A 16,728-nucleotide genomic window follows, 5' to 3' on the forward strand; every position below is an offset into this window, starting at 1 on the left:
AGACCGGGCAGTGGTGGCACACACCTTTAATCCCAGCCCTAGAGAGGAATATAAAACAGGAGGAGATGGCTCTCAGTCTCAGCCTCGTTCTGAGATTCCTGGAAGCGGGATCGCCATGTCAGGCTGAGATAGAGGTAAGAGCCAGTAGCTGGCTGTTCTGCTTTTCTGATCTTCGGGTTGGACCCCAGTATCTGTCTCTGGATTTTTATTATTCACGCTACATGGTGGTTCACATTGTAACTCCAGTTCCCAGGGCACTGCACACACATGGTGCGCACACACACACACACACATATGCCGACAAATACCCATACACATTATAAATAAATAAAAATGCTTAAAAAGTAAAAGAGAAAAGGATCAGGGCCCTTTCCCTTTCAGTTCAAAAATTTCCCAGAAGCTTTTAAAGCTGTTGGAATATTTACTATGAAAGTCAGAAACCCTGATATTATGGACAATCCCATTACTCCTACCGTGACACTAAAAATAAGTAAAAAGAAAATTCCATAAACTATAAACCAAACTGTTATTTTATCATTTTAAACATATAACATTTGTGTGTCTATTCATCTATCTCTTTATGTATGTATGCCAGAGCACATGTGTAGGGGTCAGGGGACAAGCTGCAGGAACCAGTTTTCCTGTCCACCATGTGGGTCCCAGAGTTTGGACTCAGGTCATCAAACATGAAGGCAGCAAGTATCTCTATCTACTGAGCCACCCATCCACCCAGCACCTTACAATTATTTTTTGAGATAGAGTATCATGTGGTCTAGGCTGTCCTGTGCCTCACTATACAGCTGGGTATGACCCTGAACTCCTGATCCCCCTGTCTGTCCCTCTATGTGGCACTGGGGATAGAACCCAAGGCTTCGTGCATGCTGGGCAACCATTCTACCAACTGAGCTATATGCCCAGCCTGTGGATTTTATGTTTTCATACCTCATCTTTTTTTTTCTTTTCTTCTTTTTTTCATACCTCACCTTAAACATGTATTCATACCTCATCTTAAGGACCACGACAAAAGATGAGAAATCCTGGCCTTATTCAAGGCAAAATTGTAGAAAATCAAAGCTCTCCCCAGATTCTTTCCAGGAAGCAGATACTCTAAAATATTAAACCAAATGTTGATGTCATCTTTCTAAAATAACACATTTCCCATCCCATGTTATTTCAGTTGCGAGGCAGATGAAACTGATACTTAGTTACAAATATTTATATTGGTTCATGCCTCTACCCTATCCTTGCCCCCAAGAACTGAGAAATATTAACTGGTATTATTGAGGAGCACATGCTTTCTCAAACCGAGGCCTACAATATATTGAAAGTTAATGAATTTTATATATGGAATCCCCAAAAGAAGTTTAATCAATGAAACATACAAATAATGCAATTGTATGTATGGTGTGGATAAATATTGTTGTATGAAACCTTTACTTTACCTATATTTGTGCTGTAGATAAATGAGCATAAGCACTGCAGTATTAGAGCATTTGTTGGTTTTTTTTTTTCTTTTTTTCTTTTTTCTTTTTGGTTTTTCGAGACAGGGTTTCTCTGTGGTTTTGGAGCCTGTCCTGGAACTAGCTCTTGTAGACCAGGCTGGGCTCGAACTCACAGAGATCCGCCTGCCTCTGCCTCCCAAGTGCTGGGATTAAAGGCGTGCGCCACCACTGCCCGGCTGCATTTATTGATTTTTAAACAAAGTCATTGGTTACAATCAACAATGTTTGAAACACAAAATAGTAATCAACACAGGCCCCGGAGTTACACAGCCTGGCCCCATTAAGTTACCAGTGAAATGGGAATTATTAAAGAACAGCTCCAGGCCAGTTCACCCAGGAGTTCCAGGAAGACGAGGGGCACAATGACTGGGCCCTTGATATTTTTAGAGGCATTTTAAGGATGCCTGCAAAATGCCTTCCCAGGGAAAAAGTCTCTTGTTGTCAAGCCAGATGCCCTGAGTTCAATCCCAAAAGCCAAATGAAGGAAGGAGAGAACCTATTTGGGCAATTGTCCTGTGGGTTCCATACACAATGTAGCATATGTACACTGCCTCCCTATAATAAATAGATGTACCTAAAAATTAAAAAAAATGAAATCAGAAGGAAAACTCCCAAAACTTTAGAACTGGAGATATTTTGATTTTTTGATTATATCATAAAAATACAAATTTTATAAGATCCAAGAAAATCTGATGACCAAGGCCTTCAGTCTGGGTTATGAAGACAAGACAATCTGGACGACTGCAGGCAGCCCTCGAAGACTTTAAACAGATCACAGAAGCATTTTCTGAGCTTTTCGGGAAAGTGGTGTTGGGTGTAGACTTTCCAGGGGACATATACAGGGCTGAGATTTTGAAGCTACAGGATAAAGATTGCCTCTTGCTGCACATATCTGAAGCATTTGGGGGAGGAAAAGCCACTAACACACTAATATAAATCTATGCACAGCACAGTGCAAAATATGAGATTTACAGATACAAGAATATCAGGATAATAATTTTCAAGAAGGTGGCCTCCTTTGGGCCATGACCCAAGTGTCCTTTTGACTGTACTTATGTTTGTGTCCTCTGGGGACTCTTGGTAGACAAGTTGCAAAGGTCTGGGACAGGTGAAGCAGCTCACATCTGGGGAGCTGTCTCATTCTCTGCATATTCCTCATCGCCATGACAGGGCCAGAGACTTACATTCAAAAGCTGTCTCCCTAGGTTGCCCTCTGGTGCTTAGGCTCTTGTTTGAACACTTGGTCCCCAGATGGCGGTTCAATTTAGAAACTTTCGGAGGTGGAGTCCTGCTGGAAGATGTGGGTCACTGGGCCGGGGTGTTTTAAGGTTTCATAGCCCAACCTCACTTCCTCTTGCTTTCTATTCTGCTAAGACGTGCTGCAGCAAGGAATCAGGGCTACACACTTTCACCCAGGAGCCCCCTGCTGTCGTAACCTCCCCCCAACCATGTGAACGGTACTACCTTCAACTGAGAACCAAAGTAAATCCTTCCTTCCTTTGAAGCTGCTTTTGTAAGATACTTTGTTACAGCAAAGAAAGTACTAACACCTCCAGAGGGGAAGCCATAGTAAGTAGCAGACATTGTAACTTATTTTACACCCATTGAGGCTTACTACACAGGATTCTTTTATTGTCCACTTAGTTACACTGGTAATTATATTTCTAAAATTTCTCTTCCTGGTACAGCTTCAGGTTACTATTGGCCAAAGAGTAACTTGAAAAAAATCAGAGAGGTGCAATGCAGCAGCCATCCTGTCTCCGAAGTTCGTCCATGGCTAGAGACAGTGACTTGTGGTCCCTAGCAGGTTCCAGCCTGTCCCTACCCTCCCTCAACCTTGTGACATGCCTTTCTCTTCAAAGGCCAGAAGAAGCCCCAGGACAGATGAGCAGCAGCTCCTTGGCCATGGACCTAAACCAACACAGTCAGATGTTTCTCACGCGTTCCTCCGTCAGCTTCTCTTTGACCTTGACCGTAGGATGGGCCCCTTAGAGGAACAGTTTATTGACCATGATGTCATGCCTTTTCCCTGCCTACACATCCCAGTTCTGCCATCAGGCCCAGGTCCAAATCCCTTTCCCCAGAGTCCCTTATAGTTTTGCCTTGCTGACCCTGGATTAGGAGAGCGAGTTCCTTTTATTACTTAGTGTTAAGGAAAGACTGGTTTTGTTTTTTTCTTTTTATGTAGAAAAAGAAAGAGATTGTTTTGAGTCTATGTAGCCCTCACTGGCCTGAAATTGGGTCTGTAGACTGCAAACTCACACAGATCCACTTGCCTCTGCCCTCTGAGTTCTGGGATTAAAGTCGTGCATCGCCATGCCTGGCTAAAGAGAGATGTGGTTATTTTAAGACACTTTGAACATTTAGCTGTGTGTGTTTATGTGCATGAGGGAACCTACGGAGGCCAGAAGAAGGGGATGGAATTGGAGTTACAGGTGGTGGAGAGCCACCATCTAGGTGTTGAAAATGAATCTGGGTCCTCAAGAGAAGTAAGCACTGTAAACTACTGAGACATCTCTCCAGACCCCAAAGAGTTCGTTTTAAAGTAGTGGCCTTGTTTGAGAAGGTGAGTCTCCCTTGGACAACGCTGTGGGAGGCCGGAAGGCCAGGCATCAGTGAGTGAGGAATTCCAAAGATGTTGGAGAGCATCAAGGAAACCAGTTCTACCTTCACCAGAACCTGCCCCTGAGGGATAGTCTACTCATTCACTCTGGCTGTCAAGACTGCTTGTAGAGCAATGGCTGTGACAGGTAGTGGTTACATACTCAGCAGAGAAAAGGAATCTGAGGGAAGCCGTGAGGGCTGGAACAGTGAGAAGAGTAATAAGCGGTAAGTACACAACAGATTCATTAACCATGGTTAATAGAGAGGGTTAGGGGTTAGAGGTTATGTTCTTACTACATACGGAGTTGAGGCCAGTCTCAACTATGAGTGACCCTGCCTCGTAAAGCCCTCCACTCTCAAGAGTGGTAGAGCCAGGCATGACAGCAATGTTAAGGAGGCTGAGACAGGCCGATCTCAAGTTCAGTGTTAGCTTGGGCTAAGCAGGGATACTCCACCTCAAAACAGAATGAAAGCCAGGCATAGCAGCATAACCTTTAATTCCGCACTCTGGAGGCAGAGGCTGGGTGATCGTTGCAAGTTTGAGACCAGCATGATCTAACTAGTGAGACTCTGTGTTAAAACAAAATGTGAGGGCCAGGCGGTGATGGAGCACTCCTTTAATCCCAGCACTCAGGAGGCAGAGGCAGAGGCAGAGGCAGAGGCAGGCGGATCTTTGTGAGTTTGAGGCCATTCTGGTCTACAGTGTGAGTCCCAGGACAGCCAGGGCTGTTACAGAGAGAAACCCTGTCTTGAAAAACAAAAACAAAACAAAAACAACAAAAATAAACAAAAAAGATGACTTTCAAGAATGTTGTTTATTCCATTGTTTTTGATTTTTCACAATACATAAAGATCTATATAAAAATTGTTCCTTCAGAATTCAAAGGTAGAAAAGACTGTTGAATCTTCTACCACTTTGGAAGAAATCCTTTGAAAAACAAGAGGAAGCATGACTCCTTTTCACTTCCCTTATTGTCTTGACAACCAGGAACCTCAGACCTACGGTTTTTTTTGGTTACATTCGTTAGTTCAAGTTCACGTTATGATTCCGTTTGTATGTATATATGTGTGTTGTACTAATGATGTATATATGATGTATGTATGTATGTATGTATGTATGTATGTATGTGACTGTGCAGGTGTGTATACTCATGAGAACATACACAAAAGCTAGGGCAGGACCTTAGGTGTTTCTGCTATCAGCCTCGACTGCCTTGAGGCAGTCTCTCACTGAACCAGAAGCTACCTGTTTCTGCTAGATTGATTGGCTAGCCAGTGTGCTTTGGGGATCCATTTGCCTCTTATTTCCACCCCTCAATACTAGAGTTACAGGCACGTGCAGCCATGCCTGGCGTTCTATGTAGGTGCTGGGGATTCGAACTCAGGTACTCTGCGTAAGGAGAAATCTCTCTTGCTCACTGGCCCATCTCTAGTCCCATGCCGCTATTCTCTACCTGATCTCTTTAAGAGGGAAAAGTCTCTTTATGGATACCTAAAGTCTTTTGATCCTTTTATGAACCAGCTGACTCCTGCCTCCGCCTTCTCACATGGAGGCACCCTAGAAGGAAATTATTTGATTTTTGAATCAGGGCACCACTGTTTTCCATCCCACTGAAGAAACTAACGTGATTCCTATCAAAGAAAGACTGGCTCATTTCTGCTTAGGATATAAAATGTACACTTGGACAGAGTGAAAATAAGGTTGGTGTCGGGACTGGAGAGACAGCTCAGGGATTAAGAGCACAGACTGCTTTCCCAGAGAACCCAGGTTCTGCTCCCAGCATGCACAGGGTGGTTCACAACCAGCTGTTTCTCCAGTTCCAGAGGATCCAATGTCCTCCTCTGGTCTTGTTGGACACCAGGCATGCACATGATTCACAGACATATATACAGGCCAAGCATTCACACAAAAAACTAAGGGTTGGGGCTGGAGATGTAACACGTTGGCAGAGCAATTGCCAGGTATGGGCAGCATCTTGGGTTCCATTCCCAGCACACACATGCAAAGACAGCTGAGTTTGTTACAGAATACACCAGAGAGGTGCCTGCCCTTCAGGACTGGTCATTTGCAGGGGGCTATTAGGAAAAGCTCAGCCGTTTGCTTGCTCACAGTCAATAAGGAGTTTTCAGAGCCATATGATGCATCTTCTTATGTGTTACCATGGAGACGGTGGCTGGTTCTGTTGGGTACATCGTTTTTAAATTTTAGATAGTAGTTCAGCTACAATAGGGGTGTGTGTGTGTGTGTGTGTGTGTATTTTTCCAATATGTGGATAATTTTATTTTTTTCAATTAAAAATGTAGTTATATTATTTTAATTAAAATGATTTATAAAGACAAAACTAATATAACAAAAAAACCCACAACAGCAACAACAAAACCCCTCAATTCCCACTTGTAAAGTTGAAGTCTACAAATTTAATCATAACAATTTTATCCTGAGGCTACAGAAAAATAGATCAATATTAACACACAAAGTTTAATCTAAAATCCTGATGGGAATTCAGACTGGCCTCAAGTAATGTGGAAAAAAGTCAAGAAAAGCTCACTCTCATTTTATTATAGAATGAAATACCTGGGTAGTATATCCCAGCTTTAAATTTTATTTATTTATGTGTTGTGTGTGTGTGCGCGCGCACAGAGATCAGAGGACAAGTTTTGGGAGTTGGTTCTTGTTGTGGAATACTCTTTTAAGATGTGTTAGATTCGTTTATGCTGTGGCATGTTTGTTTAATGGTGCAAAGATGTGCTGCCTTCTTTTACGTTGCATTTGTTTAACTCTGTGACGTTGTGTTACTTTGCCTGCCTAAAACACCTGATTGCTCCAATAAAGAGCTGAATGGCCAATTGCTAAGCAGGAGAGAGAAGAAGGCAGGGCTGGCAGGTAGAGAGAATAAATAGGAGAGTAGAGAAGAAGAGGGAGGAGCAAGAGGAGGAGGAGGGAGGACTCTAGGGGCCAGTCACCCAGCCACACAACCAGCCATGGAATAAGAAATAAAGAAAAGATATACAGAAATAGAGAAAGGTAAAAGCCCAGATGCAAAATGTATATGGGTTAATTTAAGTTACGAAAAGCTGGCTAGAAATAAACCAAGCTAAGGCTAGGCATTCATAGGTAAGACTAAGACTCCATGTATTTATTTGAGAGCTGGGCAGTGGGCCCCACAAAGAGCAAAGAGAAAAAAAAACCAACTACAGGTTCTTGCCTTTCGTCTTCTTGAGGTACAATCTCTCTTGTTTTTGTTTTTGTTTTATTATTTTTTCACACAATATATTTTGAGCATATTCTTTTTCTTCTCCAAACCTTCCAGATCCTTCCCATGTTCCTGCCCACCCATCTGCATGTTCCCTCTCTCAAAAACAAAAATAAACAAAACTCAAAACAAACTAACAATGAATCATACAAAGAAACCCACACAACAAAATGAAACAAAAACCCCTTCCCAAAAGCATGGACTCTGTTTTGTGTTTTTGTGTTGGCCAACTGCTTCTAGGCATGGAAGGGGGGTGTCCTGGAATGTATGATGCTCCATTGGAGAAAATGGATTTTTTTTTCCTTTCCTAGTAGGTATCAATTGTAAGAAGCCTGCGCACTCCCTCCCCCCTCAGAACTGGGACTTTGGCTTGAACCTATGCAGGTCTGTGCATGCTGTCTCAGTTTTGTTGTGTCTGGAAGACACCACCTCTGTCTCTGACAGTGTTCCTGCCTCCTCTTCCACATAGATCCTGAGCAGGGACTGGGGGACTTTGATGGAGACATCCCATTAAGGACTGAGTGCTCCCAAGTCTCTCATTCTCTGCACACTGTCCAGTTGTGTTCATTTCCACACGCTTCAAGAAGAAGCTTCCCTTACGAGAGCTGAGTAAGGCACTGATCTAAGAACGTAGCAACATGTCCTTAGGAGTCATTCTTTGTTATGTTCTTCGAGCAGAGTCATAGACATAAAGCAGCCAGTGGTATTAACTGTTGAACCATCTCTCCAAACTCCATCGCTCTTGTTTTGGCTGTGATGTGTGCTCCAGACTAGCTGGCCTGTGAGCTTCCAGTAGACTTTCTTACCTCTGTCTCCCATTTCACTTCCCAGGAAGTGCTGGGATCACAGATGATGTCACTGTATCTGGCTTTTTTACGCGGTTCTAGAGATTAAACTCAGCTCATCAGGCTTGTGAAGCAAGTGCTTGTATTCGCTGAGTTGAGCCACCTCCCTGGCCCCACATCCCAGTTTAATCACCAGCAGTAAAATCGTAAGAAATGATGTACTAATCAGGTATGGAAGCGCACACCTTTAATTCCAGCATTCAGGAGGTAGAGGCAGGTGGACTGCTATGAGTTTGAGGCCTGCCTGGTCTACAGAATAAGTTCCAGGATAACCAGTGCAGTTACACAGAAAAAAAAAAAAAACAAAATAAAACAAAGCAAAACAAACAAACAAAAAAGAAAAGAAATGATGTAATTAAAAATATTCTAGCAAACTCAAATGCACATGCTTGAATACACACCCATTCCTACACACTATAAGCAAAGGCATTTTCTATGTCATCAGAGCCCAAAACACTGTCTTCCAGTAGTAGTTACTGAAGCTCACACTGAATGAATAATTAGAATGCAAAAGGCATGCAAAATTAGCAATAAAGGAGAAATTAGCATTCTCAAACAGGAGCATACCCTTCACGAGTGTTTTGTATTATGAGAACTCACACAATATTAATTCAATATAATAAAATACTTGACATAATAAGTTAAGACAAGACAATGGTTAAAAGGGGCATTGTAGAGATGAGGAAAATTAACCCTATTAGTTATGCAACAAATCATATAGTTAGACACTGATACACTTGGCTAGAAGCCAAGTTTTAGTGGAGTGTCTTGAGATAATTATGCTTGTGGAAAGAAAAGAGAAAAAAGTAATGAACGAGAGAGATGATGGATAGTGAAGAAAATTCTTTGATGGTCTTAAAGTAAAGACTCTAAAAGGTGGACTAAAAAATATTCAGCAATATCATACACAAAAGTTGCCCAGAAATAAAAGAATCAGGCTGAAGGGGCATAACATATATTGTAAAAAAACGATTAAGAGCCTGGCGGTGGTGGCACACATCTTTAATCCCAGCACTTGGGAAGCAGAGGCAGGCAGATCTCTGTGAGTTCGAGGCCAGCCTGGTCTATAAGAGCTAGTGCCAGGACAGGCTCCAAAGCTATAGTGAAACCTTGTCTTGAAAAACCAAAAAAAAAAAAAAAAAAAAAAAAAAAAAAAAAAAGAATGATGTCAAATGATGTCTTATAAAACAAAAAACAAGAAAGATGACAAAGGTGCTGGTGGTGTGGCCGAGTCCACATCTGCTGCTCTGCAGTGCTCTCTCTAGCTCTCTCTCACCTCCATGGCTGTTACAGCCTTTGCACCCATGCTTCTGCCTTGCTCTTGAGCCTTCGTTAGCTGGATATAGATGTCCCAGTGAGCATTCTTATTCTCAGTGCTTTGATTGGTCATGAGTCTCTGCATAACTTTTGCCCCTTGCAGAAAGAAGCATCCCTGGCCAAGGAGCGCTAATCCACGGTGAAAAACATAGAAGACGGTTTGGCAACATGTCCATTTAGCAAAACAATAGTAATAGGTGCCCCCCTAGGGCCTATGACTTCCTAAGCCATGGGCTTTAGACCAAATTTGTGGTACCAGTCTTGAGTGGAGCAGGTCTCAAATCCAATCACAAAGCCACTGGTTACCCCCATAATGCTTGTGATACTATTATACCAGTAGGTATAATGCCTGTCAGGTCAGTATGTTAGCATTCAAGCTTCTCCCTTCCTCCTTTCCTCCCTCCCTCCCTCCTTCCCTCCCTCCCTCCTTCCCTCCCTTCCTCCCTCCCTCCTTCCCTCCCTCCCTCCTTTCCTCCCTCCCTTTCTTAGGCACCAGTCCATTGACAGACAGTGGAGTTGTCAACCCTAGACAATTTATGGAATGTTTTAAGTACATGAAAGAAATCTAAGGATTATTATGTCGCAGTTATGGAATATGTGACCCCAGAACAGATTGTTGCTATAGCAACTCATATTAGAACACAAAATCATCTGTTTTTGTGTTGAGGAAGAGTTTTCGCTGTTAGTGGTGAATGCAGAGGGAAACCTCTTGGAAAATTATTACCAGCTCTTACTTTGCTGAACAAGGAACAGAACTATTATAAGATCACCCCTGAATGTCTACCGCAAAATGTGGGTTTCTATAAAAAGCTTGCATATACAGTTTCTGAAGAAAATTACATGTGTTTGGGGTTCCAACAGTAAAACCCTTTTAGAAAGGGAGTCGTCAGGGAGCTTCTGCTACAAGGATGCGCTCTTTCTAGAGTGAATACAATGGTTTGTGCTGGAACTCAGTGACCTGCATAAGGATTGGACTGGGGGAAAAAACCCACTCCCAACACTATAGCACTCCAAGCTAGTGATATTAGAATATTATTTTTGGTCGTGGGACATGCTGTAAGTTTAGATTTCAAACAGAAAGCCTCCTGCATCCCTCCCTCCCTTCCTTCCTTCCTTCCTTCCTTCCTTCCTTCCTTCCTTCCTTCCTTCCTTCCTTCCTTCCTTTCTGTGGCGCGGGGAGCTGAACCTGAGGCTCTATCATCGTGCAACTATGCCCCTAGCAGAGATGCCCTTTGTTCATCCGTCTTCCACTCAGGGCACGGACAGAGGCAGAGAAAACAATGAGCAAATGAGGCTATTCCTGGGTGGTGAGGTTTATTTGTTTATTTATTTTGCATGTGGGTGTGGGTGTGTTCACCTGTGCACCCGCTTGTGGCGGCTAGGGGTTGACGATGGGTGTCTTTTGATATTACTCTTTCTTTAATTTAGCTGTCTCCCAGGGAGTTTTCTCCCTCGGGTGGGTGCTATGTAATGTCCACCCACCCCCTCATAAGGTCCCAAAGACAAACCAAAGTTCACCCTAGGGAACCAATGACTTTGTTGGGTTTACTTATAGAGTACGAGTAAGGGGTCACTGGCAGGAGCGTGGGCTCTGCTCAGAGGACAGTTCTGTGGGAACCACAGGGTCTCCTACAGAGCCTGAAGTTTGCTGATGGGGTACGGTGGTTGGCTCGCAAGCCTCTGGAATCTGCCCGTCTCCTCCTCCACGGCACTGGGGTTGCAGATGGTGGTGCAGTGTTGGACTCTGATGTGGGTGCTGGGGATCCAAGCCTAGGTCGTCTCGCTTGTCCTTTGCACACTGAGCCACTGAGTCTTTCTTACTAAATTTTCGACATAACAAGATTTCTATAATGAGAAAGGCTTTTGGGCCGGGCGGTGGTGGCGCACGCCTTTAATCCCAGCACTCGGGAGGCAGAGGCAGGCGGATCTCTGTGAGTTCGAGACCAGCCTGCTCTACAAGAGCTAGTTCCAGGACAGGCTCCAAAGCCACAGAGAAACCCTGTCTCGAAAAACAAAAAAACAAAAAACAAAAAAAAATGGAAATAAAAAGAGAAAGGCTTTTGGAAACATTTTTATTTCAAAATCATTTCAGACTTTCAGAAATTTTCCAAGAATAGTTCAGAAAAACCTCATGCTGCTTTTATGGGGATTTTCTTAAATGGGAGTATTTAACCACGTTTGCACTCTCGTTCTTTGTATTTTCCTTTTTCTTCCCCCTGGAGTCATTGAGACACAGATTGCACTTTCAATGTTCCTTCCACCCCAACTGCCTCAGGTGCATTTTCTAAAAGCAAAGATGCAGGTGTAGACTAAATCTCACGGGGTGTTAATATCCCTAGTTAGTATCCCTAGATGAGAGACAGTGGGGGTACCGCTAACTACCTTTAGGCTTGTGTGACTGACAGCAAAGTCTCATTTCCAGAAATGGCAAAGATGGAGCTGTCCTAGGGCCCCTGGGCACCATAATGACCATGTGATCCCCAGTCAGCCAGTGGTGAAGTTGCAGGGAAGGATGGTGGAATAAACACCCTGACATCACTCTCCTCTTCTGGCTCCTGCTGATACAAATACACACATTTACACAGAGTGAAGACAGGAACAATCTTCCTCAAAGGAGAAAGCCCCTCCCTCTGAAGAATGTGGTAGAAATGATCAACTGGAAAACCAACCTGTGTTAACTGTGATGGTAAAACTCGGTTCAGCCAAGGATCCCCGAGGTGCTAAAGCTAGATCTGGAGGACAAAGACTTGATGTGTAGGGGCTGAGGCAGGGGTGCTGCTTAGTTGGTAACGTGCTTGCCACACAGGGATGAGGACCTGGGTTTGATCCTTTAGAAGCTGTTTGAAAAAAATCAGGCATGATGATATGTGCTTGTCATCCTCAGTACTGGGGGATGGAGACAGGTAGGTCCCTGGGATACCCTGGCCTGCTTCGTCAAATTGATGACCTAAGTCAATGAAGTCAATTGTTCCCGAGAACAATAACTCAAATTTATTTGGGCCTATACACGCGCATGCACACACACACACACACACACACGAACATACATACACATTCTTACACACGAACATGTGTTCTTATACAAACACACACACAAAGTATAAGGAGTAATCACGTTTACATAGATTCTTATTAATTCCCAAGGGAATCAGTAACTTGAGTAGAAAGTCTGGGCACACACCCCGATAAGTGACTAATCAAAAATAACATCAGCTCAGTGAGACATACTGGGGCTAAGTGCCTCCTGACCCATCTTATAATGTTCTAAACAAACGTACCCAGCTGATGTCAAATCCAAGGTATCGGTAGAGGAATCTGGGTAGAGGGAATTCTGTAAAACAGAGTAGTCTGGTGTGGGTGGTTCAATTGTGTTTCAAATATACATTCAAGTCCTAATTCAGGAATGGTGACTTGATTTGGAAACAAGGCCATTGCAGATATAATTAGCCCAGAGGAGCTCCTGAGTGGGCTGGGCCCTAATCCAATATGACTATGTCCTTTTTTTCTATCCCTCAAGAATTCGATTAAATATTTATTGGACAAATACATCATAAATGAGCGAAGGGGTGTTTTAGCTTGATACAATTCACAACTTCAAATATTTGAAGGGGCAGTCACACAAAGAATGCAAAGATTTAGTCAGCGTGTCTACAAGAGACGAAGCTTAAATCAAGGGGTAAACAGAAGCCTCGGTAGACTGCAGGAGAGGTGGCCGAAGTCCACCACACAGTTAGCATCAGCCTTTCCCACACAGCACATTTGATGCTGGATTTCTCCCTTCTTGAGATAGAGCAGGGGGCACCTCTCCCCGGGTACTGGACAGGTATAATGCATTATGAGAACATTATTAAACTCACAGTTAGTGTTAAGTATTTGTCCTGTATTATAAACACTTACAAATTTATATTAAAAGCACTCTTTCTGAGATGCTTTTCTTATAAGCAAAGACACTGGGGACCCTGTCATTTGACTCCCTAATAAGCGGCTGCTAAATTCTCTCCCTCTTCCTGGGCAGTCTTGAGCAAAGACTGTCTAACAGGCAGCCGACTACCCTTGTATCAACTGTTCTGAACACTCCCTAGATGACTCGACACACTTATGCAAAAGACTGCAGCTAGTTTCCCTGGCAACAGTCGGGGCTGTTGGGAGCAGTCTATGTGCCACATTTTACAGTCAGAATAAACCATCTCCACCTCCGTCAGACTGAGAACGCTAAACCCCGTTAGAGACACGGCTGCTGAGACAGGCTAAGGAGCAGGGCTGCGATTGGTTTAAATCACACCCTTTAATGCCTGTGACGGGCATGGAAGAGGTCCGGTAGCCTGGCAGCCAGACAGGGAGTTCCGGTGGCTCAGCTGGCTTTGGACCTTCCAAACTGGACTCCAAACACTTCATGGGCTCTTAATAAAAGACAAAACAGAGTGAAAACAAAACCCAACAACAACCAGTGTCCCAAGTTATATAAGGCCCGGGCTTGTTCCCTGTCTGGGAACTCAACAGTGTGAGACCACTCTTCCTGTTGTTTTTGTGGAGACAGGGCCTCTGACATCCGAGGTTGGCCTGGAACTCAATATGTAGCTTAGGCACTATTAGGAGGGGTGTCAATGGGGGTGGGGTGGGCTTTGAGGTGTTAGAAGCTCAACCCAGGCTTACTGGTTCACTCTCCAGCACCATGCCTACCTGCATGCTGTCATGCTTCCTGCCATGATAATGGACTAAACCTGTGAAACTGTTAAGCCAGCCTCAATTAAATGCTTTTCTTTATAAGAGTTGCTGTGGTCGTGGTGTCTCTTCACGGCAATAGAAACCCTAACTAAGACACTGATCTTGAATTCCTGATTCTCTTGCTTCTACTTGTCAAGCACTGAGGTTATAGTATGTGCCACAATGCTTAGTTAATATCGGGCTATTTTAAGTTCTCTGTCCACTGCTGCTGTTTCTTCCTCTTCCTCCTTCTTTCCTTCTCCTTCTCTTTTTTCTTTCTGACTGCACAAATAATACCACAAGTCGGCCATGAGAACCAGATTTGGGTTTGTGTGGGTTAGGGTGTTTTTGTCAATCTGACACAAGCTATAGTCATCTGAGAAGAGGGAGTTCCCGTTGAGAGCATACCCCATTACACTGTAGGCAAACCCGTGGGGCATTTTCTTGATTGATGATTGATAGAACAGGGTCCAGCCCACTGTGATCAGTGCCCTCTTTGGGCAGGTGGTCCTGGGGTGTATAAGAAAGCACACTGAGCAAGCCATGAGAGGCCTGTCAGTCAGCAGTGTTCTTCCATGGCCCCTGCATCACCTCCTACCTCTGCGTTCCTGCCTGACATCCATTCACGATGGACTACAAGTCTCAACTAAGATAAACCTTCTCTTCACCACAATGCTTTTGGTCACAGTGATTTTCACACCAATAGAAACCTTAGCTAGGGTTCAAATGATCAGGGGGATATATTTTCTTCCAGTGGCAAAATTGAGCACTGGAACTTCTCTGGCTGTTCCTATTATACTTTGCATTTTCACACCTATAGATTTCTCATTTATTACTACACAGAGGCTTTTTAGCTTATTAGTATATAGGCATGTCCAACCTGTGGCCCACAGGACACCTGAGCCCCAGGGTAGCTATGTCACCATTAGTGAGAGAAGAAAACAGCAGACTGGTTCAGCTGAATGAGGCTCATTGTGGAGTCAACCCAACCTCTTTTTTTGTTTGTTGGTTTTCTGTTTTTTTTTTTTTTTTTTTTTTTTTTCCGAGACAGGATTTCTCTGTGTAGCCCTGGAACTCTCTCAGTTGACCAGACTGGCCTTGAACTCACAGAGATCCACCTGCCTCTGCCTCCTAAGTGCTGGGATTAAAGGCGTGCACCACCACTGGCTCACCCCACCCTTTTTTGCTTTAGTTGGTTCAGGTCACACCTCCCAGAGTTTGCACAGACAGTTTTTTTATTAGACCAGATATGTGCCTTAGGCGGGCAAGATGAATAGCAGCACATATTTTTATAATTAAACAAACGTAACACACCTTTACATAGTTAAATATTCCACAGCAGAATGCTCCTTTGCTTCAAAGTCAGATGAACTCTGCTGAAACAGGCAAAGCGTTATGGAAATTTTTATTTTTAAAGACTGATTTTTATTGTCATGTGTAGATGTATGTATTCCCATGTAGATAAGTGCATATGAGATCAGGTCCCCCAAGAAGCCAGAGACGTCAGATGCCCTAGAGCTGGAGTTGCCGATAATTGTGAGCTGCCTGACATAGGCTCTGCGAACTGAACCTGGGTCCTCTGCAAGAGCAGCAAGTGCTCTTCACTGCTGAGCCATCTCTCCAGCCCCCATTTATGTCAATAAAGATGTGAAGGTAGAAAAGAAAACAAGTTTGGGATTCTGAGGTAAGCTTTGAAATATTCCTGGAACAACTTGAATATGTGCATTTTTTTTTCAAGTAAAAGTTTTATGTGATCTAAATATACACAGATCAAATAATTCTGGGGAGGATTCAGTACCCAAACTGAGACGGGCTGTAAGTGTGATATGCAAGCCAGATTTGAAGACTTTGTTCCAAGAAAATAATGCAAAAGACCCCACTGGGTCTTTTCCCAATAATTAATAAAAATATTAAGTTGGAAAAAATTAAAAGGAACTAGATTAAAAACAAATATTGATTACATCTTAAATGATAGGAGTCTAAATAGATGGTGATCATCCAAATGTGGCTAAAATTAATTTCACCTGCTTGTTCACCCCAACTATTAGAGAATTTAAAATTATCCATGTGGCTCGCATATTGTTTCTGTTGGATCATGCGAGAGTAAGGGCAGGCCTGCATTCTGCGCATACCGTATTGCTGGTACCTAACACGTATGGGCATGTACAGGGTGTAAACATTTGTAGATCTTTAAGGAGGAAGATAATTTAATCTGGGAGGGAGGAATTACCACTTGGCACAATGGTTGCTCGGGTGAGCTGCTATCCCCTTCCCCAAACTCTGTAAATCTACAACAATGTTCCCCCGGGACAACTTAGTACGCTCATGCTTACCTTGTCTTCTCTGGGTCACCAGAAGCAAAATGACAGGGAGCTCAATTCACTACTAGGCTATGAATCTCCTGCCCCCTCTGTTTTGTTTTCTTCTCAAAGCACGACTAAGCACCTAAGTTTGCAACCTCTTGTTTTTACTATCTCAGGTCTGCAAAGTGGGCTGGCTGTT

The 16,728-nt window shown here is 43.4% G+C and overlaps 1 long non-coding RNA gene across 1 annotated transcript; it reads right to left on the bottom strand.

Moving 5' to 3' along the window:
• Nucleotides 1–11,889: 11,889 nt before the first annotated feature.
• Nucleotides 11,890–16,610, bottom strand: LOC126499818 (uncharacterized). Its single transcript, XR_007591189.1, has 4 exons — nucleotides 16,560–16,610; nucleotides 12,801–12,853; nucleotides 12,192–12,359; nucleotides 11,890–12,077 (listed from the first exon to the last, which is right to left on the bottom strand). It is a non-coding gene; the product is annotated as an uncharacterized lncRNA (long non-coding RNA).
• Nucleotides 16,611–16,728: the final 118 nt, after the last annotated feature.

The sequence above is a fragment of the Alexandromys fortis genome, unplaced genomic scaffold (assembly GCF_014885135.2).
Source record: "Alexandromys fortis isolate MF-2015 unplaced genomic scaffold, M_Fortis_MF-2015_v1.1 scaffold_36, whole genome shotgun sequence".
NCBI classification, from domain to species: Eukaryota; Metazoa; Chordata; class Mammalia; order Rodentia; family Cricetidae; genus Alexandromys; species Alexandromys fortis.